The 24,427-nt window shown below is 44.4% G+C and overlaps 1 protein-coding gene and 1 non-coding gene across 2 annotated transcripts in view; both read left to right on the forward strand.

Moving 5' to 3' along the window:
* Positions 1–24,427, forward strand: part of Fam171a1 (family with sequence similarity 171 member A1) — a 110,780-nt gene that overhangs the window by 20,640 nt on the left and 65,713 nt on the right. The window lies entirely within an intron of this gene.
* On the forward strand, positions 11,157–11,259 carry LOC115030426. The gene has a single exon (XR_003836030.1). It is a non-coding gene; the product is annotated as a U6 spliceosomal RNA (small nuclear RNA).

Consider the following 24,427-nt stretch of genomic DNA (forward strand, 5'->3'; position numbering starts at 1 on the left):
TGGCTCAGAGGAACCTAGGGCCCTGGACATGTTAAATATATGCTCTATCAATTCTATTCTGAACATTTATTTAGTCTAAATATGTCTCAAATATTTCACAGAACTATTTAAATTATTTTCTAAAATTCAACATAAGTGGAGAACCCTGTATCTTATGCACTAATGCTGTCACCACGTATTACTGGCAGTTGCAAGTTTTAGCTCTCAGTTTGCAGCTGTGGTAATGTTTCAAAGGAACAGCTTAGTGTTTGACGTAGGTAGGCTCTGTTGGCAGCCATATTTCTAGTGAATCACTTAGCCTTAACTGGACGAGCAGTAGGAAGAAGTCTCCCATATTTTCTCATTTCATACCTACTAGAGAAATGGAGGTTTTCTGGTGTATAAATGTATCTGGCTTCATTCAGCAGTAAGTGACTTGTGAGACAAACGGGAGGAAACAGTGCTAACCATGAAGATACTCACAGTCATGTGGGGGGGGGGGCAAATCCACACCCCAGCCAGGCTCAGGCCTGAGTGCACTATGCAGTAACCTGGAAACCATCACTAAGCTACTCAGGACCCACCTGGGATGCCGAGTCACTTAGTTCCATGATCGGGGGACCAACACTGCTGCTCAGCCTCAGCTGGCCAGTGCACCGTCTAAAACTCAGCACGGTGTCTCTAGTCCAGAGGGTCAGAGCTTGGGCTGGGCAGTGTGCAGATGGGAAGGACTCTGCAAAGTCTTTCCCTAAGTTCCCAGTGGGCTCAGAACATACCCTGTCTCACCAGCGTGACCTGGGCCTTCAGACTGCATTCACCCAAGCTGACACCAGACAAAACTGGGGTTCCATTAGCAAGAAAAGCAGGGATGAGGGGACTCTGATTACCCCTTAAAAGTAAAAGCCTACGTGTCATATGCTTACCACAACCAATGCTAAGGCTCAAGTACACAGTGTTAAAAATCACTTTTAAATATTTATATTTTTAATTAGGTATATGTGCATATGTCTGTCTGGGTATGTGCCTGTGAGTGCAGGTGCCCATGGAGGCCAGGGATCTCAGATCCCCTGGAGCTGGAGACAGAGAGTCATGAGCCAACACACATACTTGCTGAGTATGGAACTCCAGCTCTGTCCTTCTGTGGTACAAGGTCATCTCCCCAGCCATCGTCGATTCTGTCTATATCCACTGTGTTTAGAAAATTCAGCTCCAGGCTGTGAGTCCTGAATTGAAGAACCCAGGTCTTAGTGAGGTGATTCACACCTGCAACAGCAGCACTTGAGATGCTGAAGCAGGGAGTGTGTGCAGCAAGGGCGAGCCCAGCAGAGGCTGCAGCAGGCAACCCTGTGTCCTGCCCAAAGAATCTGTCTGTTTATGCTGCATTTTATCATCATGGGTGTGCGTGTTTACATGATACGAGTGTAAGTGGCCACATTCATGTGCAGTAAGAGGTCAGAGGGCATTTATAAGCAACTTCTTTCCTTCTGCTGTGAGCTCGAGGCCTATGCATTACCTGCTGGCCCAAGAAACCTACCAGCACTGTTTCCAGGTTACCCCATAGTTAAGTTGCTGTATACATAGTGAATTGATATGGAAAATGTTAGTCCTGTGAAGACACATGTTGACCTGGGAGTATTCTATCACGTTTGGAGTTGATTGGCATTTTAACTAAAACCATACTTGTATGAAGCTTAAAGTAAGTGGAGAACATGAACGATACTATCTTGATTTAAAGTATGCCAGAACCAACACTCACATGCCCTGTGCCCATGTGAATTATAGAACATGTGGTAGTTTGAATAGGTTTGCCTCCATAGACTCATGCAATTGAATGTTTCACTCATAGGGAGTGGCACTACTAGGAGGTGTGACCTTATTGGAGGAGCTGTGTCACTGTGGGGATGGGCTTGGAGGTCTCTTCATTCTCAAGCTCCACCCAGTGTGGAATCAGAGTCTTTTGACTGCCTTTGAAAGACAGTCCTTCCCTGATGCCTGCAGATCAAATGCACAATTCTCGGCTTCTCCAGTGCCAGGCCTGCCTGCACACTGCCATGCTTCCTGCCATGATGACAATGGACTGGACCTCTGAAGCTGGAAGTCCACCCCAATTAAATGTTATCCCTTATAAGAGTTGCCTTGGTCATGGTGTCTGTGAACAGCAATAGAAACCCTAAGACAGACTATATCCACATTTTAGAACTATTAACATTGGAATAGGAAAATTACATTTTAAAACTGAAGTCTAGGCAACACCAATTTTTGCTGCTCACAGAAAATGTTTCTTCTGTTTTCTGCTCTTGCACACTCCACAGCCTCCCTGTGTGACAGCCATTGATAATGGAGCGCCAGTTTTCTCCCTCTTGAATGTAGGGCATAAATAAATATTTGTTGATAAAACTACTCTTTGCTATTTAAAAAAAAAAAGCAAACAATATTGGATCTCTTTTAGCTTACTTTTTTTTGCTGAAAACACATGTACAAAATACCCAGTTATCCTAGAAGTGTTGGGTACCACCTGGATGGAGGCCTTCTGTTGAGTGTGTGTCTACATGTTTCCCTGTGGCTCACCTCTACTTTTGAGGTACTGTGATCTGAAAGGCATTCTTTTCCTTACTGGGATCATTCCTTTATCCCTTAGACTACAGTATTGATATTTGTTAAATTGTTTTTTGGGGGCTCAGAGGTCCTGAGTTCAATTCCCAGCAACCACATGGTAACTCATAACCATCTATGATGTGATCTGATGCCCTCTACTGGCATGCAGGTGTGCATGCAGATAGTGCACTTGTATACAGTTGTGTGTGTGTGTGTGTGTGTGTGTGTAAGTGTAAGCATATGTGAGGAAGGCCAAAGAGAACTTGTAGGAAACACCCCCCATCAATCCATGTGGATCGCAGCAGTGATACAGGCCTTCAAGCTTGGAGCAAGTGCCCTTACCTGCTAAGCCTTCTCTCCAAGCCATCTCTCTGACCCCAGACTACAGTATCATTGGCTCAGGTAAGAATAGGATTTCACAGCTGTCAGTTAAGATGCCTCCTGCTGTGCTAAGTTCCTGATTGTTGATAAGGCAATTGCACAGATCAATGGGATTCTTTCCCATCACCAGTCATAGTAAATAATGAAAGGCTAGCCAAGTCAGAAATGTAAGACTTAATAGAAGATAAATAAAAGCGATCCCAATTTTCATTATCAGTGTTAAGATCCTGTTCCTTTCTTACTTTTTTAATGCAGTGCTAGGAACAGAGCCCAAGGCTTTATGCATAGTCAGCAAGGTTTCTACCACCAAGTTCACCCTTCTGGCCTTCTCTGAAGACTTGTAATCCACATTAGAGGAAATGCTATATCTGTATCCCCGCGGTTGTTTGTTTCCGCGGAATCGAAGATAAAGTTCATCTGTGAGCAGAGATAAAGCACAGTGGAATGTTCAGTTTGCTTTTGTTGACAAGTTAATCTCTCTCACAAAGAACGTGTTCTGGAGTCTAGCACAAGCTTTAAAAGGCTGAGATCCCTCATCAGCATCAGGCTACAAAGCAAACAACTTTGGCGTTTTGGTTTTCAGCTCTCGGTGTTATTGCACAAAAGGGCATGTCTCTTGTAAAGTGTTTAATTGCTATTTAAATTTTAATAATGTCATTGGCCTGCACGTTGTTTTTCTTCTATTTAAAAAGCTGTCAAGGGTGTGGGAGAGCTAGCTCAGCAGTTAAGAGCACTTGCTGCTCAATCATGAACACTGGAGTTCAGCATCCACCTCAGCCTGTCCACAGCCTTCTGGAACACCTCCCCCCCCCCNNNNCCCCCCCCCCCCCCCCCCATCCAAACAATCTCTTCTGCCACACTCTCACACTGGAACACACACACACACATAATTGAAATAAAATTTTTTAATTAAAAAAATATTGAATCCTGTTAAAGGGCTCTATGATACGGTTTCCATGGGAACAACATCCTGATGGGCTGTATAAGACTTCAGTAATGTAGTTGTCTGGGGGTCACTTATGCCTCTCTAGGGTACCCCTCAGATAGTTTGATAAGCAAACCCAACAAACTCACTGGTTCCCTAAACTGAAAATAAAATTGAAAGTCCTTTATGAATGTGGTAAAAAAAAATTTTAGTGGAAAAAAGGGGTTTTTACACAAACTTACTAGCAAGATTGATTTTTACAGTGGCATTTTTGGTATAATTATGTTATTATTAGTTCAACTTTATATTCTTTTCCTAAATGATAAATGAGAACACTATTGAGGCGCGATAACATCTTGGAGCATACATATTGATTTCCCCTCACAGCGTAGGAGGCCTGGCCTATTTTTACCCTTATCATGAGTCAGATTTGTACAGAATTCCTGCCACAGCGTGGGAGGTGGTGTCTCCTTGAACAGCGGGGTTCTGAACTCACTTGGCCTTGCAGGCATAAAGTGTATTTGGCCATTCCCTGACACATAGAGAACTATTATCTTTGCTAGGGGTAGAACTTGGCAATAAAGTATAGCTTTTTGTGGGAGAGTTTCAGGGCTCAATGCCTGATACCCCCAAAAAAGACCCTCACCACAACAAGAAGGAAAGTATCCAGAGAGCAAAACCAAATGCTGTCTTGCTAGCAAGCTATATATATATACTAGGTACTTGGGACTCCCATCCCATGCCATTCCTGAGCCTTTCTCAGGGCGAGGCTTCAGTCACAAAACCCACATCCTTGGTTGACACATTCCAGTTAGCAGAAGCAGTTAGCCAGAAACAGAACTACAGAAGCCAAAAGACAAGGTTAGTCCATTGCAGAACTATGGATTTGGATGGATTAGCTCTTTGTTCTCTTTTTGCAGCTGTTCGTGGCCACATACTAGGTTATAAGACCTAAAGTTTACCTCCATGGTGTCAGTCATGCTGAGGTCTGGGAGCCTATTACATTAGGAAGAACCTAGCTGTTAAAATAAAACAACTCATTAAAAAAAACAAGGAGAGGATAAGGAGGTGGCTCAAAGAGTAAGAACATTTGCTGTGGAACTATAAAGACCTGGTTCAAATCCCAGCATGCATATAAAAGCCAGGCATGGCTGTGTGCATGTCTATAACCCCGCCGGAGTAAGGTGTGAGGGGAGAGAAGAGGATCACTGGGGCTTGGTGGCTACACCCTAAGTTTCATTCATGGGAGTGAGGGCAGAGAGTGACAGTAGGACGTGTGGTGCTGTGGTCCCTGTGTCTCAGACACAGAGAGGCAGGAGAGGAGTGAGAGAGCACTGTGGTGGAGATGGCAGGGAATGGCAGAAACGGCCTTACCCCAGATAGGAACTGTGGGCTCTGTGGTTTCGCAGCTCACCTTATCCTAGGGAACATTTCGAGAGATGTCATCATCAAGAAAGTGACCCCTGTCCACCCCCTTCAGCAACTCCAGCAGCCACCATTGTCCTGTGACGAGTGTGAGGAACACCAACTTCAAGGACTTGGCTTTAAATCTCTCTTCAAAGTTCTGTAAATGAACTGTGGTGTTAGATTGTTCTAGTTAACAATTCCTGTAGGTTACAAAGAGGAGTGAGGTTAATAATGTAAGGGGTTATCCGTCAGCTGGGAAAGAGTAAACTTTACCCTGTCATCGCAGAACCATGTTTAAAAGTCTGGGGTTTGGACTTTCCTATTTCTCACTAAAAAAAGATTGTGGATGCAGCAGATGGCCCTTGCAGTTAAAATCCCCACAGAGGGATCTGTACAGAGAAACCATAGACTTGCCAAAGCCATCCATCATAATGTAGCCGTGACACCTGGCTGTATTATTTGTATGGATTCGAGACATGCTGGGAAGTCTCCTTGTCCTCCTCCGCTCCCTGCTTTAGCTTTCTGGTCCTTGATCTACCGTGTGATAAGCTACACTCCAAGATCTTGCCACTACAGATGGAGCCAACTCAGCTGCAGACCTTCCTCTCTGATGGACAGATAGCCTTGAAAGCCATAAGCCAAAATAAGACGTTTCTTATGCTGTTTCTGTAAGATGTTTTGTCACATCTGCAAGACTTAGTCTGGGGTTCTAGTACTGTGATAACCACCATGACCAAAAGTGACTTGGAGAAGAAAAGGGTCATTTCACGTCACAAGTTACAGCCCACCATGAAGGGAAGTCAGGGCAGGAACCTGGAGGAAGGGATTGAAATGGAGCACAGACATAGAGGACACTGATTATAGGCTTGCTCCCTGTCTTAGGTTTCTATTGCTGTGAAGAGACACCATGACCATGACAACTCTTATAAAGGAAAACATTTAACTGGGGCTGGCTTACAGTTCAGAGGTTTAGTCCACTATTGTCATGGTGGGAGGCATGGCTGTACCTGGTGCTGGAGAAGGAACTGAGAGATCTACATCTGGATCAGTGGGCAGCAGGAAGAGAGACACTGGGCCTGGCTTGAACATCTGAAACCTCAAAGTCCACCCAGTGTGACACACTTCTTTAACAAGCCACACCTACTCCATTAAGACCACACCTCAAGGGCCATCCTCCCCCACCTCTGAAACTACCACACTCCCCCTGGCTTGCTCAGCATGTGTTTTAGACACTCCAGGACCACCTGCCCAGGGATGACCACACCCACAATAGGGTGAGCCCTCCCACCCCAATCATTCATCAGGAAAATTCCCCCAAAGGGTTACTTACAGGCCAATCTTTGGGAGGAATTTTCTCAGTTATGGTTCCCTTTTAGATAACTAGCTTGCATCAAGTTGTAGAAACAAAACAAAACAAAAAACATCCCCCCATGCTAGGACAAAGGTAACCCCATCCCACCTTCTTGTTTTACAATTGTCTTGTAATCTGTCCCACTCTGCAGGGACATTGTTAGCTTCCAATGAGAAAATACATGTGGAAACATGCAGCAGGGGATTAGAGCATAAACAGGCAATAGCATGGTGAATTCATCAGAGACCATGTGTGATATTTATCTCTATGATATTGAGAAATTTTGACTCATTTCTTGTGTAAATCTCAGGTGATCTTCCTAATAGTGGCCAGTCACTGGGATCCAAGTGCCTCCCCCTCACCCCTTGACTATCATGGAGGTCTTTGCTTTTTTCCCCTTTATTTTCATTTGCAAATGCAAATGGATCCCCACCCAAAGCCATGGTGTAGGCAAATGGAATAAGAGAATACTATATGAAAAGATATGCTTTTGTCATCACAGTAAGAATCTATATCTATAATAGACCCAGGCTTGCTATTACAGCAACAATTCTGGGTGAAAAATATTTACCAAGCGAATTTAGTTCCTAGAAAAATGATGTTTTGGTCCACTGCAGTGCAGTATAGAAAGTGCTTATCCTAAATGTATCCTACAGCAGGATTAAAAAATTATTTTTATATGCATTTGTTCTTGCACAATTTCACACAGAGAGAGAGAGAGAGAGAGAGAGAGAGAGAGAGAGAGAGAGAGAGAGGAAGTACTTTTATCATATCTCCCCTCACGTTTCTTTCTGCATCCCTGCCTCTTCCCACCAACCCCTTCTTTCACGTTCATGTCTTTTTATGGTGTTGTATTTAATGAGGTCAGCCTTCATGAGCATGGGGCTAATTCAGCAAAGATGGCTTACCAGTGGCTTATCATTGAGGATTACGACTCCCCTGACTCCTCTAGAAACCATTAACTGCTCAGAGCTCCCTGTGGTGGCTTGGATCCTTCCTTATGAGCCCCACCCCAATTCATGATGGAATGCTATAAGAGTGTTTTCTTTTAAGTTAATGAGAAACTCAACTAAAAACTAGCCCGAATAATAAAGGTAGTGTCCGCTTGTGAGACTAAGAGCCAAAGTAATAACCTTGGCTTCAAGTGAAGCTTGGTAGTGTCACCAAGGGCCCTGCCTTCCTTCTCTGTGTCTCCCTTGCTCTCAAGTGGCATTCTGTCTGTTCTAAAATGGCTTCCCACGTGATCCTAGCATGTTTTCAGTAGGTCATGGGGCCATAGATACCCTATTTTCTGCATCCTCTAAAAGACATGCTCCATTTATCTTTAAGGTTATTGACTGGTTCATTATTCTTTATTTTATTTGTATTTTATATGCATTATATATATATGGGGATATTGGGTCCCCTGAAACTGGAGTTACAGATAGTTGTGAGCTGTCCTCTGGGTGCTGGGAATTGAATCCAGGTCCTCTGAAAGAACATCAAATGCTCTTAACAGCTGAGTCATCTCTTCAGCCCCTGGTTCATTATTCTTACTAGATGTTACCTCTGGAGCCAAGTCTAACCCAAAGTAGAAATAAGAGATAGTCATTACTAAAGCTCTCCTGCTGTTTCTATCTGTCCATTGTGACTAACTGGTCAGGATAAATTATTCATATTTCATTCAGATGAACACACCCACTTTAAACTTACAAATGTGGCCCTGTTCAAAAGGTGAGCTCTTTCCTTCTTCTCCCCTGTTGTGGCCTTGGTCTTTCGCCTTTTCCTGTACGAGTCACTGTACTAAAGGCTTCCTCCTACCCCATGCCTCTGTTAGAATGTTCATGTCTCAGTAACAGTGGCTCCCAGTACTAACCCTGACTCAAGGTGGGAGCTTTGCCGCTGCTCTTGTTTGGAACCTGATGAGCCACGTGTTCTTGATGTAACTCTCTTTATAAGGTGTTTTGAATGTTTCCTAGGCTACTGTATCTGTGAAAAGCAGCCTAGCAATGGACGTGTGGTTACTGATCCCAACCCTGATAGTCAGAGGTGGGAGTGAAGGGTGGCCAAGGCTCCTGGTACCCTGGAAGATAGGTAGACATTAAAATTTGCTAGACATTAAAATTTCAAAGGAAGATGTTTGCCAAGGCTGGTGCTTTTTGCAATCAAGCTTGCCAAATTCCTGGAACTAGATCGGAAGTAGAGACAAAAGAAGATGAGGAAGTCAAGGAATCCGGTGAAAAGGGAGTGCCGTCCATCAACCCAGCGAGAGCGGCCAGAAGCCTACAATACTTATGAAGACTACTGTGCTTACGTGCACTTAGGGTGACTCTCTCTCAAGTGAAGGGACAATTACATGGGCCTTCTGTGTTAATATGCCTCAGGTATTAAACTCAAAGGCACCTGACTACTCTTGTTCATAGTTGCTTAGTTCCTGCGGGAAACCAAGGATCTACCTGCTACCTACCTACCGATCCATTTATTCTTGAGGTCTGATCACTGCTGTGTAGTCAAGGTTGTCTGGAACTATGCATTACTTCAATAGGCTTCAAACTCACAATCCTCTCGCCTCAGCCTCATGCCGCTAGAATTACAGACACACACATCCATGCTTTTAATATTTGTTACTAAAAACATTTTTCATGAAGACTGTCGACATACCAGGTGGGCTTAACCAACGGCGGCATAGTTATCTCTGCCTAAGCTGTTGTGAACTAGTTTCCTTGTTAGGATAAAGTGAACAACAAGGTCACGAATCGTAGTCTCCTGGGAGTAACGGTCACTAGCATCTGGTGAGCCCTTAGCACAGGCCAGCTTCTGGTTTTAGCAGACAGCGTATTTGCCTTGGTCCCTGTGGAATCAGGCAGCTTGTCTATAGTACCACAGCTACAAATGGGCAGGAATGGGTTTGACGCTACATACAGGTTCATAGTGTGGCTCTCTTTGCCATGTGACTTTCCGGTGACCTTGGCATTTTCAATAGGAAGTTTGATTTAAAAGTTAAAACTTGTTGTATAATGTGTGTGTGTACATGTTTGGTGTGTGTGCACATATATGTACAGTGAGTGTGTCTGTGGATGTTGAAGACAAGTTGCTATCAAGTATCTTCCTCACTCACACTCTACCCTGTTATTTGCGACCCAGTCAGCCTGATGCTCCTGGTTTGGCTCGAACGTCTGGGCAGTGAGGTGCAGGGATCCTCCTGTCTTTGTCTCCCCAGCATTAGGAATACAGGCCTCTGTCATCATGCCTGGCTTCTTATGGAGTGCTGGGGATCTGAACCCAGGTCCTCATACCTGCATAACATTTTTACCAACAGAGCCCTAGCCTGGAATTGTAAATTTTTTAATCAATACTTCAGAGGAGAAAAGGATAGATGATTATTGATATTCAGTTGTAAACAGTGAAACCTTAGTGGTGAATGTACACTGTGTGCCTTGGTTCCCAAGAGGCAGCCATTTGAGGCTTGTTTTTAACTACCTACTGATCCTGCTTCAGCAAATTAGCTACAGTTTAAAAAAAAGGTGGGGGGAGTGGCTTTTGGAAAAGACAGGGGGGACGGAAGTCTGTCCTCAGGTGACACTTGCAAGTTATTAATAGACCATAAATAGAAGAATTTAAACTTTCTCAACAGATAAATTAGAGGGTCATTAGCTGTAATGGAAAATGGAAAATTTCTTTTGCTGCCCAGTTCATCACTGATTTCTTAATCCTGTGCATCTGCAGAGTGTTTACAGTGGACCGGGCATAGATGCATTTCATCTGTGTTAGGCTAAAGCCAGAAATGTGATTTAAGAGCAGAATCCAAATTGATCGTTATCTTAAAATGAGCATGGGGGCTGGGTATCACAATGCATGCCTGTAGTCCCTATGCTCAGGAGACAGTTAGAAGGGTCGGGAGTTCAAAGCCAGCCAGGGATGTAGTGAGTTAAAAACCTGTGTTATACAATAAGATATGGTCTCTAATTGAGAGGGGGGAGGGAGAGGGGAACGAAATTGTAATGTAGGGAGGTGATGTCTCAGTGGATGTAACACTTACAATACAGGACATGAGTTCAGAACCCATATAAAACCAGGTATGGTTGCACACATCTGCAATCCCAGCCCTCATATGGAGAAATGTGAGGCAGAGTCATGAGGCTTCCCAGAAGTTCACAGGCCAGCTAGCCTGGCCTACACAGTAGCAATGAGACTGTCTCAAAACAGGGTCAGAGGTAAAGACTGGCAATCAGGATTGTCCTCTGACCCCACACACATGGCATGGCATGTTTGCTCACACATTCGCACATGCACACACATAAACATACACACAAACACAAATGGAGTAAATAATAGAAACTGAATATGAAAAAAGAATGGTGCGACCCTCAGATCCATTTCTTTTCCCTGCACAGACATCTTTGCCCAGGATAGACCAATGAAGCAGAGCAGTCAGCTTCATTCGCTGCTGTCTCACTTCCTGGCCTGACTGGGCATGGAAACCAGGCTTCATCATGAGGAAGACAAGAGCACAGTGTAGAGATTAAACAAAGACATGGAGTGCTTACGTGGCAGCACATACACTAACATTGGAATGATTCAGAGATTAGCATGGCCCCTGAACAAGGATCACACTCACGTTTATGAAGCGCCCCACTGGTTGTGGTGGCACATGCAGGTAGAATTCCTTGAGGAAGGCCAGCCTGGGCTACACATTTATGGGGTTGGGGATTTAGCTCAGAGGTAGAGCACTTGCCTAGCAAGTGCCAGGCCCTGGCTGGGTTCAGTCCTCAGCTTTGGGGAAAAAAGAAATGATCCACACTCCACGGTCAGAGCTGAAATCTACTGTATGCCCCGCATAGAACAAGCTCCATGTGACTTTGAGTCCCAGCCGTGTGAAACGCCCCAACTTAGGCTAAAGGTTTACAGTGCTGGGATTTGCAGAATGACCTGGAGAGGAGGCAAGCCTTGAAGGGTGCTGGCATTGGGGCCACAGAGCAGAAAGGAAAGGCTCAGAGAGAGAAGCTGAGGCCCAGGCAGAATCACACTCGGGGTTGGGGGACAAGGGACATGGAAGATGGGGATGTGGGGGTTTCTTTCAGGGCAGTGAAGTGGAGGGAGTGAGAGCTGATGGTTCAGAGCACAGTAGGTTGCCAAGCTGGCTGGAGGAGGGTCTATGGCCAAAGCAAGCATTCTAATCCATTCCAGCACAGAACCTTTGGCTTTTGAGTCTCATAAACAGATACTACTTTTATTGTATAAACTAGTTTTGAGTTGAGCTTCTTATTAAGTGAAAACTCCATGTTGTGGGGGTATCTAAAGTAGCCCTTTCTGCTGCATTCAAGAGACTGCACGTGGACAGTTCCAGCAACATTGTCTATGAGCTGAGTGCTCTTACTAAATGCCTTCCCCTTCCCAGAATGGCTGATACAGCGAAAAACCCAGCTCTATTCCAGATGGGGTCATTTTACTGTGCTGTCAAAATCATGATCCTTGAATAAATTTATTTTTGATCCCACTTGCCTACACCATGACTTTTGGGAGGAGCCATGCAATAAAAAAATAGAGATAAAGGTGAGAAGGTGGGACATCTTCTCGTTGATCATGGAGGAGAAGGAGCTGGCAGGTGTTCAGATCTCAGAATTTAGTACAAATATCTTTAGTCCTTGTTGTGTGAGGTTTAAGCTACTGCCTTTTGCTCTGGGACGAGTAACCAAGCTACTAGCCTCCACTCAGAATCCCTTGAATCCTCAGACAAATGACATACACACAGTTTGTTCCTTTACAATTTGCCTTCTTGGCCCAATTGCTGGGGGCTGGTATCTCCAACCTGGAAAAGCCTGCCCTTAACAATTTATTATCTCCATCTCTCCACCTGCCCTACCTGGCCTCTGTCATACATCCTTGGCCACCCACATGTAGTGGTGGCCACAGACCCCAGTTCTCCCCCACCCCAAGGTCTCATATGGTTGCTGTGTTCTTCTCCCTCGAAAGCACGGCAGAAACTCCTCTCTCCTTCCTTGTGTCTGCTTTTTCCTCCTGGGATCCAGAAGTCCCACTGTACCTTCCGCCTAGCAACTGGCCCCTGGCTTTCTTTACTGACAAATCAAGAACTAACAGGGGAACAGACCTTAGCATCAGCACTGCCCCCTTCAAGTCCTTGTTCATCATCCTAATAATAAACCAAGAACTGTAGGAAATTTGACAACAGAAATCCTAGCAAAAACCTCTTAGAGATCATTGGCACTTTTTTTTTTTTTTACATCATCTTGGCTAACTCCTTGGCAGTTTGAGAGTGATAAGCACTCCCAGCTTTCTCGATCCACCAGTTCCCACATGGGACTGGGGTTGGTACCCATGGCAACAGAGTACACAGCAAGCAGAACACCCCCCACCCCCACCCAACACATACCAAATCCACATGTCACACTGCCCTTACGAGTTGAGGTATGTGCTTGGAGAATTAGCTTTGTTCATAAATTGCTGTCACCAGTTGAACTTGTTGGCAATTAGTTTTAATTAAACATTTCATAAACCTTGCACGTGCAACAAGTACACTACATTTCCTTGAGAATCAACTGGATTTTTGAAAAGACTATAAAGATCAGGCATAGTGTGGGCATTTCACTGCACAGTAAGATCTGAAGCAGGGCAGTCATAGAAGACTAGAAGGCACCTACATCACACTACAGTGCCCTACCTTTTAGACTTCTCTGTGCTCTTTGGAAAGATCAACTGGAAAATGTGGACAGTGCTTTCTGTATACAGAATAGAACCCCACTAGCTAAAAAGGGGAGGGTGTAAACAGGATCATCAAATCCTCTGTGTGTGTGTGTGTGTGTGTGTGTGTGTGTGTGTGTGTGTGTATGAGTGTGTGTGTGTGTCTGTGTGTGAGTCTGTGTGTGTATGTGTTTGTGTGTCTCTGTGTGTATGTATATGTGTAACAATATGAGTAACAATAATCAAACAGAGGCTATCAAGGGTGTCTGTCTGTGTGTGTGTGTGTGTGTCTCTCTGTGTGTGAATCTGTGTCTGTATGTGTTTGTGTGTCTGTGTGTGTATGTATATTTTTATATTAACAATAATCAAACATAGGCTATCAAGGGTGTCTGTGTGTGTGTGTGTGTGTGTGTATGTCTGTGTGGGAGTGTTTGGGTGTGTGACTGTGTGGGAGTGTTTGGGTGTGTTCATGCTCATGGGCATGTGGAGAAGCCAGAGCTTTTGAGACAGACTCTTTCACTGGCCTGGAGGCCACAGAATAGTCGTGGGCTGACAGACCATCAGGTTCTGGATTCTGCCTGTCCCTGCCTCCCCAGTATTGCAAGCACATGCCACCAGGGCCAGCACTCTTAAGTGGACTTTGGGACTCTAACTCAATTCCTCATGCGTGTATGGCCAGCCGTCACCCAAGTCCTTTAGCCAGTTTGTTTGTCTTGGAACCATTTGCTGTGTTCATGAAGTTCCTTTAGTTTCCCTCATGCCTTGTCAGCTAGATTGCTTTTTTCCACTTTGTTCCAATGCTGCAGATATGAGATATATGTGTTAGATGCAAGAAATTGTTAACAGATGTTTCTTTTGCAGCTCCCATCCTGATAGCAAGGATGTAATGGGCTGACCTGGTAGGTTCTTTTTGTTGTTCTTGTTTTCAGTGGACTCTTGCCTTTGCCTCCCTTACCCTCGCATCTAAGGCTTTTAATAATCACTTCTGGTTAAATGAATTTTATGGCAGCAGTAGGAAACCTCTAGACATGCCTTAGGTGAATGTGTGTAAGTAAAGTCACCACTGAAAGCCAGCTGGATACACAACACAGCCCACAGTTGTAGGAGCGCAGAGGGTGGCTGGAATCGACGTCGTCAGAAATGTTCTAGTATTTATTAAAGATGATCGTCACCTAAAGATCAGTCACCTAAAGAATGTGCTTCATGTTTTGGGTTTTCACGTTATTTTGTGTTATCAAAATAAATGATCAACGTCCCCCCCAAAGAAGAAATTAGACTGCTTAGGACAGGAAGATGAACCTCTGCAGAAGTCAAGTCGACTCTAAGGGTATGAACAGAGGAGACCTTACTTGGGTTCGGCAGAAGTTAATTTGTATGTAGCTGGGCAGGACACAGGAAGATGGCTCTGTATTCTATCCCTTGCTGTTCATGGTCAAGTGTGGTGTGCGTTCACCTCTATTCCACATTTGGAGTGAACGTACAACTCACATCTGTCTCAGGGCCATTCGTGAGGCTTGCTGTGAAGGTTGGGAAGTGTAACAACAACAAAAATCACATGATCACACTCTTCAGAAATTGGCTGGCTGCCATCCTTTCCATTTCTGATGCTCCATTTTGAAGTGCCCTGTATCCCATGTGGACTTTTCCAATGATGTATTCTTGGTAGCACAGAAAGGGGGAGTGCTCTTTTAAACTGTGCTGTGTGGGCTTGCTTGCTTACTTTTTTTAATTGTTGGAAGTAGATTATGTTCTACATGACACTGGAATCCTAACATAATGGTCTTTTCTTCCAACTATCTCTTCCCACTTAATTGAAGTATAATCGTAACATGAAGGTTATGACCCCTCTGAATGGACTATTCTGATTCAGAACATATATACACTCACTGGGCTATTTTAGCCCAACACCATTCAAATGCTTTTGAATTCTGTAATTAGCTGTCCTTTTCTTGATTCAGTATGGCTTGGCATATAAGTGTATTTCTTATAAGGAACTGGCTTCTTGGATAGATCTGTTTCCCAACAGAACATTCTTGTCATCTGATAATAATCTTATGGTCTTAAAAAGGATATAATTTTCACCTGCACATGGAGACATTGATATTTTGCTTTTATCCCCCAGTCACTGACATCTGACTGATAGAGGTAAGTATCTTGGGGCCAGCCTCTCTGACGACAGACACTGACATAGATTTACCACTCAGAGATGTTATGTGGTAACCGTCTTTCTTGCTGTGTGCAGCCATTTTAGTTACTATCAAACGGTTTAGGGAAGAATGACCAATAGTACCAACTGGGGATCGATGTGTTTGAGTGCCTGTAATGTCATGTCATGTCTTGATGAAAGCAACATGACCACAGTTGGCAGCATCTCTACCTAGAGTCAGATAGGTGAAGTGTTAAGCTATTGCTATTAGCTCCACAGGCTGCATCTAACATGGATGGAGTGGGGTGGAAACGAATTAAAGTGAAACCATCTTCTAAGATGAGTTTAAGATAAATGAGACTGGCGTGAGTGTCGGAGAGTGTTCTGGAAAAGACAGCCTGGTAGAGAATCAAACGGAAGTCCCTTGGCGGCCAACTCTGCCTCCAGCTGTATTCAGTTATTGAACAGCTGTCAAAGAAAGCAAAGCATTATTTGTGCATTAGAACAATTTCAGAAAGCTGTTTTTAACACCCCCCATGGTGGGTTTTTTTTCAGCCTTCTAATCTCTGTAAAGGTTTTAAAAGCTGTAATGATGCATGCTTGTATCAGGCATGAGGTTACCACACAGCACCGCAGGACACGGTTAGTCCTGTGTGCAAGGAATTACAACCATTAGAATTGTATTTCCTGCAGAATTTTGTGCTGTGTCACGTAATCACATGTAGCTGTTTTGTCCTGAAGTCAGGAACAGTATCTACTATTTATTTCTCAGCGACATGACAAATGCACAAGGCAGGAAACCGTGCTGGATGTAACCCATGCATAATGAAGGGCTCAGAGAGAACTCCAGGGGATTTCTGACCTGGACATTGCATCTTATAGATGGGTTGGGCTGATGCGGCTTTGGGAATTTGTAATGATATGAAGTACTTCCAATCTGGCGCTTCTTTTTGACTTGATACACAATTTATTTGCATGAATTCTGGGAATAAAACACAACATTATGTTTGCAAGGCAAGTAGTTTACCAACTGAACACTCTTCCCAAGCCTGAGCTACCTTATTTCCTATTGAAAGATTTTTACACTTTTTATTGTAGTATTTTGTATGTATGGGTGTTTTGCCTGTGTTCACAGATCATATGTGTGCAGTGCCTGCTGTTGCCAAAAGAAGGCAGCAAATCCCTTGGGACTAGAGCCATAGCCTCTTATGAACCACTGGATGGGTGCTAGGACTGAGACCTAGATCCTCTGGAAGAGCAGCAAGTGCCCTTAACTGAGAAAGCATCTCTCCAGTCGCCACACTGAAAGCCTTAAATACTTGTACTTGAAATGTTTCAAAGAACAGATACTCTCTTGATTAGTTTTCCCAAGTAACAAACTTGAACATAAAGGGAATTCTTTTACATGGGGGATCTTCTTGATTCAGACACAGAATGGTCAGACATAAAGTAAACCTCTGCGAATGATCTAGTGCATGTCGAGGTCAAGGACATCTGCTCCTGTCACAGTGCCATTGACCCTCAAATATTCTGTCTAGTCTTGGTATGTTGGACAGAGTGAAAGCCGTCTGAATTAACTGGGCTCTTCCACAGTTCCTCTGATGTATTTCCCTCTATCTCTCATACAGTATTAGTTTAATTATTTAGAAGTTCTAGAAGAGTATTATTATGTTCATGGTTCCTATATGGTCAATAATGGTTAATCTAACCCTTTATATTTCATATTCCATAAGTAGTCTTTACCTGGTGCTCTCAGTTCCTCTGTAAATAAAGAGAATACTGATAGAGAAGTGTTTTGTCAAAAAAAAAAAAAAGAAAGTGAATACATGTTTTCTTTTTCCTGACATCCTTATATTAAGATGTTGTTTGTTTGTGGACTGCAACTTTTCCTCTCTGCTTTTCTGCTCTCTCTTGTTTGTCTGGCTTCCTCTCCAGCCAACTCTCTCCTCAACAGACAAAGGTCTGTGCATTTCCCCGTCAGCTGTCAACACCTTGTAATTTCACTCCAGTGTCCTCCACTCTGTTTGGACAAGTTACTAGACATTACATCTCCTGGCCTAGGGCATTTACCAACCTAACTGACAGTTCTGGGTTTAGTCCCTCTGTCACTCTGACCCACTTCAGGGCCCTTAGGGAAGAAGGGATCAGGACTTTGAACGTGTGGACCTATATGTAGAATAAATCTTCAATCCTTTGTGAAAGAATGTGTGCATGTCTGAATTTAACAGTGGGTTTCACTCAGTTGCTCTCCACAAGGCTTATTCTAATTAGTATTTCCCACCAGGTGTGACAGTGGAGTTGACATTTTGCCATAGTTCCGTTAACATCATGCATCTTCAGGAACTTGATTTTTGCTCAGTTGGGTGAAATTTTGTATCTCATAGAGGGCCTCCTGCACTAGGAATAGCTTTCTCTGTGCTTCTGCCTAGGACTTTCCTCTTATAGAAGTTGTGAAGGAATGAGGCTGGGTGGAGGAATAGTCCTTCCTCTCACTGAGTCAGCATGTCAGACTAACACTAACATAAGCCAGCCACTGTACAGCAGTCTCTCCGTACAACAGCAAGACTGAAAGAAGCCTTCATTTCCCAGGCCCTAAGGAAGAGCAGCTAACACAAGTGCAAGAGAGTCGGTGATCTGGAGGTGGACGAAGCCAGGTGCTTCCCTTCCAGCACTGCAGATTGCCATCTGTCATTCCAGTGGTAGCCTTAAGGTCTTTTATTAAACCAAGAACCACCTGCAACTAAGTCAGATGCTCACTGACTGTATAGCAATAAAAACTAAAAACTACAGATCCACACGAGGGGTCTGATAGCACATCTACAAGTTAGGTTGGTATGTGTGTAGGTGTGTGTGTCGTGTTTGTACACATGATATGGAGGTGCTTGTGTACATCTGTGTACATGTGGCAGGAGGCCAGATGTTAACATCAGGTGTCTTCCTCAGTCTGTATCCACAAGGTCTCTCACCAAGCCTGAAGTTTACAGTCAGTCTCCCCTCTGACTCCTAGCTCTGAGACTAGCTGGCAGCAAGTTTCAGGGATCTTTCTCCTGTCTCATTTTGTCCTTGGCTCTGGGCTATAAATGAGTAGTGTCACTCCTGGCATCGATGTGGGTACAGATCAAAATCAGTTCCCATGTTTGCCGAGCAAGCAGTTTACAAATTGAGCCATTTCCCACCCCACATGGACAACCTACCAGAGATCACATTTCTGGGGAAAACGGACTCTCCTCTTCCATTAGCCATGAGTGCCAATAGCTCCCTGGCTAGAGACAGCCCTCACGAGTCCTTGATCTTATATGTGTCTTTTATAGGCAACTGCACCTGTTCTGAGCTTGTGGGCACAGCTCGTGGGCACAACGGCCCTGTCGTGACTCACAGACATCTTCCCCATCCCTGACTGTTACAGCCTTTCCACCCTGTCTTCCTCTGTTCCCTGAGCCTTGCAGGGAAGTTGGGGTGCTATAGATGTGCTATTTAGGGGTGAGCACTCCACACATTTTTCTCTGTACTTTAACCAATTGTAAAACTGTGTTAACCACCAGAAGGGATATTTCTATATTTTCCAAAGTTAGGTTAGTTGATTAATTAAATGAATTCTAAAGCATTCCAAGTTTCCTTTTTCCCCCTCCTTTTTCTCCTTTCCCCCCCTTTCCTGTCTCTGGCAGTGGCGAGATTCATGGTGATGGCTCTGCCATGTGTTCAGGCCTCTTGGGTTGGTTGGCTGATTGGGTTGTTATTACATTGTAAGTGAACTCCTGTTTAAAACCCTGTCCCAGTCAGACAGTCATGGACTACCCCATTGCAAAGCACATGGCCAGACTTCACAGCATGTCACCCCTGCACAGAATCAGTTGTGAGCAGTGGAAAATGGCTTCTCTGGGTTTGTTTGCAAGAAATATCTCCAAGGATATGGAGAAGCCTTCAGGAAACGTGGCAGGAAGGGAGGCCCAGACTCCACATATCGTGTTGCAATCTGTGGCCTGAACTAGTGCAGGAGAAATTCCTGCCTGCTCAGAGCATGGACACAGATGAAGTTCTGTTTTGCCCCAAAAAAACAGCTACTGTTGTTCAGGAACACAGAGGCTTGCTTCCATCTTACCACATCTACAAATTACAGTATGGTTTCCATGGGCATGCTGTATGCTCTGTTCTTTCAAAACCAAGCCTGGCACTGTGAATAGAGAGTGGGTCTATCTACCATAGAGACCTGTGTTTATTTTCACCTTGGGAATGTTTACATAGGCACTTTAAATTTCCCTTTGAGCCTGGTTGTGTTTCGTTATAAAATACTTGGGCAATCTGTAAAATCAGAAAAGTAAAAATCTAGAAGAGCCCACATCTCCTGCATGTTTACAGCAGTCTATCCCTTTATCGTAAGAAGTTGAAGTCATAGATTTGGTGGCATCTGTGGTTTATGTCTGTTCAGCAGTGCTTGCCAGGCTGCCTCATCAGGAGAGAAGGTGACGGGTAATCTTGGACTCTGGTAGTCACAGTTAGGAGGGCGTGGTCAGGGGAAGGAGGCAGATGGGGAAGGAATACTGGTTACAGGAGGAAAAAGGAAGGATTTTTCAGTTATCCAGAGCTGTTCAGTCATAGGATAGCTGCCCAAGCAGGGAAATGAGCAGCAGACACTAGGGCACTTCGGTCACCAATGCTGGGATTCTCCCTCCAGAGGTGACCAAGGAGTCTCCACACTCCTTCCTCCAACTGTTGGCTCCTAATACAGACAAGAGCGAAGGCTTATTCCTGGCAGCCAGTATGGAAGAAACACTCCTGCTGGCCAGGCAGGGAAGGCTAAATGGGTACCCAGGGAGGAGGAAGTGGCTCTATTCAAGAGTTGATAGAGCTGGTTTCTGGACCTGCCTTCTGTTCCCAGCAGGCAGAGAGATGCCGAGCTCAGCCAGGGTGGAAATCAGCTCAAAGTCAAAACTGAAAAAGCACCAAACTCAGGTGGTAGTTGTTCTACATTCAGATGCCAAACAAACACCACTACCTCCACCACCACCACGATCATCCATTGTATAGACAGGCACTTCTCTGAACCCTAAACTGAACAACATAAACCCAAGATGTGGCCAGATAGAATCCCTAAGAAGGTAGCATCCTAAGCCACAGAGTAAGCGCCACATTTGCCTTTCTTGGTTTTTTCCTTTGTTAACCATTGAGTTTAGTCTGGGTTGCTACTGAGAGCACAGCTGGAAGTCACACGCAGGAGCATGGGCATCTCCACACTGGCTACACCACTGAAGGGTACCATTCACTCCCTCAGCAGCCAGTAACAGCCAGGTTCCCATCGAAAAGGTAGACTCTCAAATTTATCTCAAAGAAAGGGCACAGAAGCAGTATTATATTAGTATATAGTATGATTATATATGGAAAACATATATATATATATATATATATGTTGATATATATTGGTATATATTCTGACATATTGGAAATAATATCACAAGCAGCAGACATGCCTTTGGGGATTGGGTTATAGGAGTGACATGTCAGAATGGTCATCACCCCCGTTTGTTTGCTTATTTTTTTTAGAACTTTTTCAAGCCAGCTTTTCTATTTGTCTTCTTTTCTGGTGATGATCTAATCCGATCAGACTTGAAGGCAGTGCCTTGTTCCTGAGGGAGAGGCAGATTTGTTATGCTGGAAAATAGATTAGATTTATCCAGTATCTGCTGAAATTTCACCTTGCTAATTGCAGGAGTATGTTCTGGGCATTCACTTAACCCTCATTGTGAAAGTAGCCAATCAAGTGAACTAGCAAATGTAAGTTTACTCTAAGCTATAAAGTGACACACACATGTGGGAAGATGCCCTTAGTCTCCTTGGACCATCATCCCCTCATCCCTTGTCTTGCACTTGTCTAGACCCCCGTTTTCCTTCTTCTGTGCTTGTACATGTTCGTGTCTGTGTGGTTACCTGTGTGCAGGTGTGTGTGCACACGTGGAGGCAGAAGACCATAGCTGATGCCTTTCTCACTCAGTGTCCACCTTAGTTTTCCAGACAGAGTTTCTCTTTTACCTGGAACTTCTCTATAAGCCCCAGGGAGAGCCTGTTCCTATCTGACCTGGGCTAGGATTACAGTGTGTGCCACCTTACTTGGCGGCGGCGTGGGGTGGGAGAGATTAACTCTGGTTCCCAAGCACTTCACCAACTAAGCCAGATCCTCAGCACCATTGTCCTTATGTTGAGCTGTTAGAAAACTCTATCTGATTCACAGGAGAAGAGAGGGTGGGAAAACAACATCCCGAGGATGGGCTAGGGCAGAGGAGAGCTGAGTCTTTATGTGAGTGTCCTTCCTTCCCTGAACCCTAGGTATCTCTAGGGAAGGACATGGAGCCGCCATCCTTAGAGTCCCAAGAACTGGTACCTGTCCTCCAACCCCTGCAGTTAGCATACAGCAAGAACTTAGCACCTAGCTTGAGTTGACCCAGCCTAAGAGGCAGCATAGGAACAGGCTTGAGTCCTGCTTATGTTTAACAACAGGGAAGAGATCCATGTGTTTAAAGGAGGAAACAAAAGCAGTGCCTAGGGAAGGCAAAAGTTGCTTTCCTGCAGACCGGAGTCTTTCAGGGCTGTGCCCTACTTTCCCAGAAAGTGGGTTAGAAATTGTTAAAGGGGAATATGGATTTAATATTTCCCCTATCTTCTCCCTCCACTCCAATGCATTGGAATATTAAATGCAAATGGAAAATTTGCTTCGACGGATTGGAAATATACTTATGCTGGCAGAAAGCACTGAATGTTTTCCATCTTGCTGCTTGTAAAAATGCAGAAGTAAAACTTTTCTTTCAGCCTCTCTGAACAGAAATGCTATGAGTAGTGAGTTAGCAGCCAGTATTTTAAATGGAAGGCAGAATCTGCATGTGTTGTTTAAGGGACCAGGGAGCAGCCTCTGGGCAGACAGTATTAAAAGCTTGGGCTGCAAGTATTAAAAGCACAGTACAAATTCACCTTGGAACCCTTCAGTGCCCTCTGCCCTGCTTGTCTGGACTCTGCCCCTCACCAGCACGAGCCCCTGAGTTCCTTCTAGGCACAGAGTGTGGGGCCTAGGGGGAACCTCTGAACTTCCATTCCATGAAGAGTTATCCGAGAAAGACTGTTTGAACACCCACTTCTTGGGAAAAGCTTTGGGTGCAGGAACAAGCCTGATGAGTGAAGGGAGACCTGGCTGGCTGCTGCTGCTTGGCAGAGCTAGCCCAGGCTAGGCCAGTCACCACTGAAGACTCAAGTGCATCATAAGACCAAGCCAGTTTGCTAATCAGCCTTGCCATTATTAGAGTGTTTTTAGCCTTCTTAGGCCGTCTCTCCATTTCCTGTAAACCAAGACCATGGTTTGCTCTGCCTGTCATGAGATTACTGTAAAGAGCAAATAAGAGAAGCCGTGTGATTATGGTTAGGAAGCTGCAATATCAGAGACATGCGTGTTGCTGTTATTGTTTTAATCAGTTTTCTTTTCTATCTTTTTCAGCAAATGTTTTTCCTCTGTCCACCCCACCCCCCAATGCAGGTAGCTCAACAGAAACTGGAAATTTCTTTCAAAGGCAGAGAGCAATTTTAGCTATTAGGCATCATTGGCTAACTAAGCAGATATGTTTTACTGCCAGGCTGATCTAGATTTGACATAGAAAGCTATGAACATTAGAGATTAAGCTTAAAAATTAAACTTTATCTTCTGTGTTCTTCTTTTCTCTTCATTGGAGCTCCACCTGATCAAGTAAACATTACTATTTTTATGTATGTGGGTGTTCTCACTGCATGTATGTCTGTGTCCCACACGTGCACTGCCCAGTGAGACCAAACGAGAGCTCCTGATTCCCTGGAATCGGGAGTATGCATGGTTGTGAGCCACCATGTGATGATAGGAGTTAAGTGTGGGTCTTGGGAAGAGCGGCCAATGCTCTTAACCTCTAAGCCATCTCTGCAGCCCCCTTAGAAATAATTCAGTGGTGCGGAAGTTCCTTCTTTTGGCTATTTACAGCACTCTACCTGTGTTTTTACTGATTATTTGTTTCCACATGCAGAAAATAGGGCATAAAGCAGGCCTGGAGAAGCTAAACGTCACAGATTCTCTGCCACCACATTTTCACTGTCTATTGGATTAGCTTAACATTGAGTAGCTCATCTTAAACTTGGAAAAAATCAAACTAAACACACACACACACACACACACACACACACACACACACGTCTTGTACCGAGGCATGTGTAGGTCAGAGGGCAATCTCAGTTATTTGTCTTCACCTTCTACCTTGCCTGAGGTAGGACCTCTTCATTATTGGCTGTGTATGTCAGATGGGTTGGGCTGAGAGATTACAGAGACATTCCTGTCTCCATCTCCAAGGTGTTCTGTGATTACAACTTTTAAGTGAGCCTTGGGGATTTGAACTCACATCCTCACACTTGCATGACAAGCGAGTTGCCATGGAGCCGTCTCACCCTCATATTGTTTAGGATGCACTTTTCAGTGCTGCCACCATTTATACATTTTGAGTTCTTCTTGAGGGTCTTTAACCTGAGTCTGATACTCTCCCCAGCCGGTGGGGGGGGGGGGGACTTCTAGTCCTAAGAAAGCAAAATAAATTGTGCTAAGTTGGCTTGTATGGATTTTAAAAGTTTAAAGGTAATGCTTTCAAAGAAGAGCCAGTAATACTATTGCCATTGAGTCTCGGGGATCACCTCACTGTACTCAGTGACTTGGGCTGGGGATGCAGTCAGTGTGGCTCTGCATAGTATGCTCAAAACCCTGGATTCCATTCCCACCACAACAGAAACAAAGTCATAAAACCTCGATCTTAAAATCTCCTTGGTCAAGCTCTTCCTTCTGTGTCCTCCCAAGCCAGGGAACAGGCTTGGCGGAGCTGCACAGGTAAGCGACACCATCCCTGACCTATTGTCACCATATGTATGTGGGTGTCGCCTCATTTGAGATCCTCCTTTGCAAGCTCATGCCCATCCTGCC

This window comes from Mus caroli, chromosome 2 (genome assembly GCF_900094665.2).
Source record: "Mus caroli chromosome 2, CAROLI_EIJ_v1.1, whole genome shotgun sequence".
NCBI classification, from domain to species: Eukaryota; Metazoa; Chordata; class Mammalia; order Rodentia; family Muridae; genus Mus; species Mus caroli.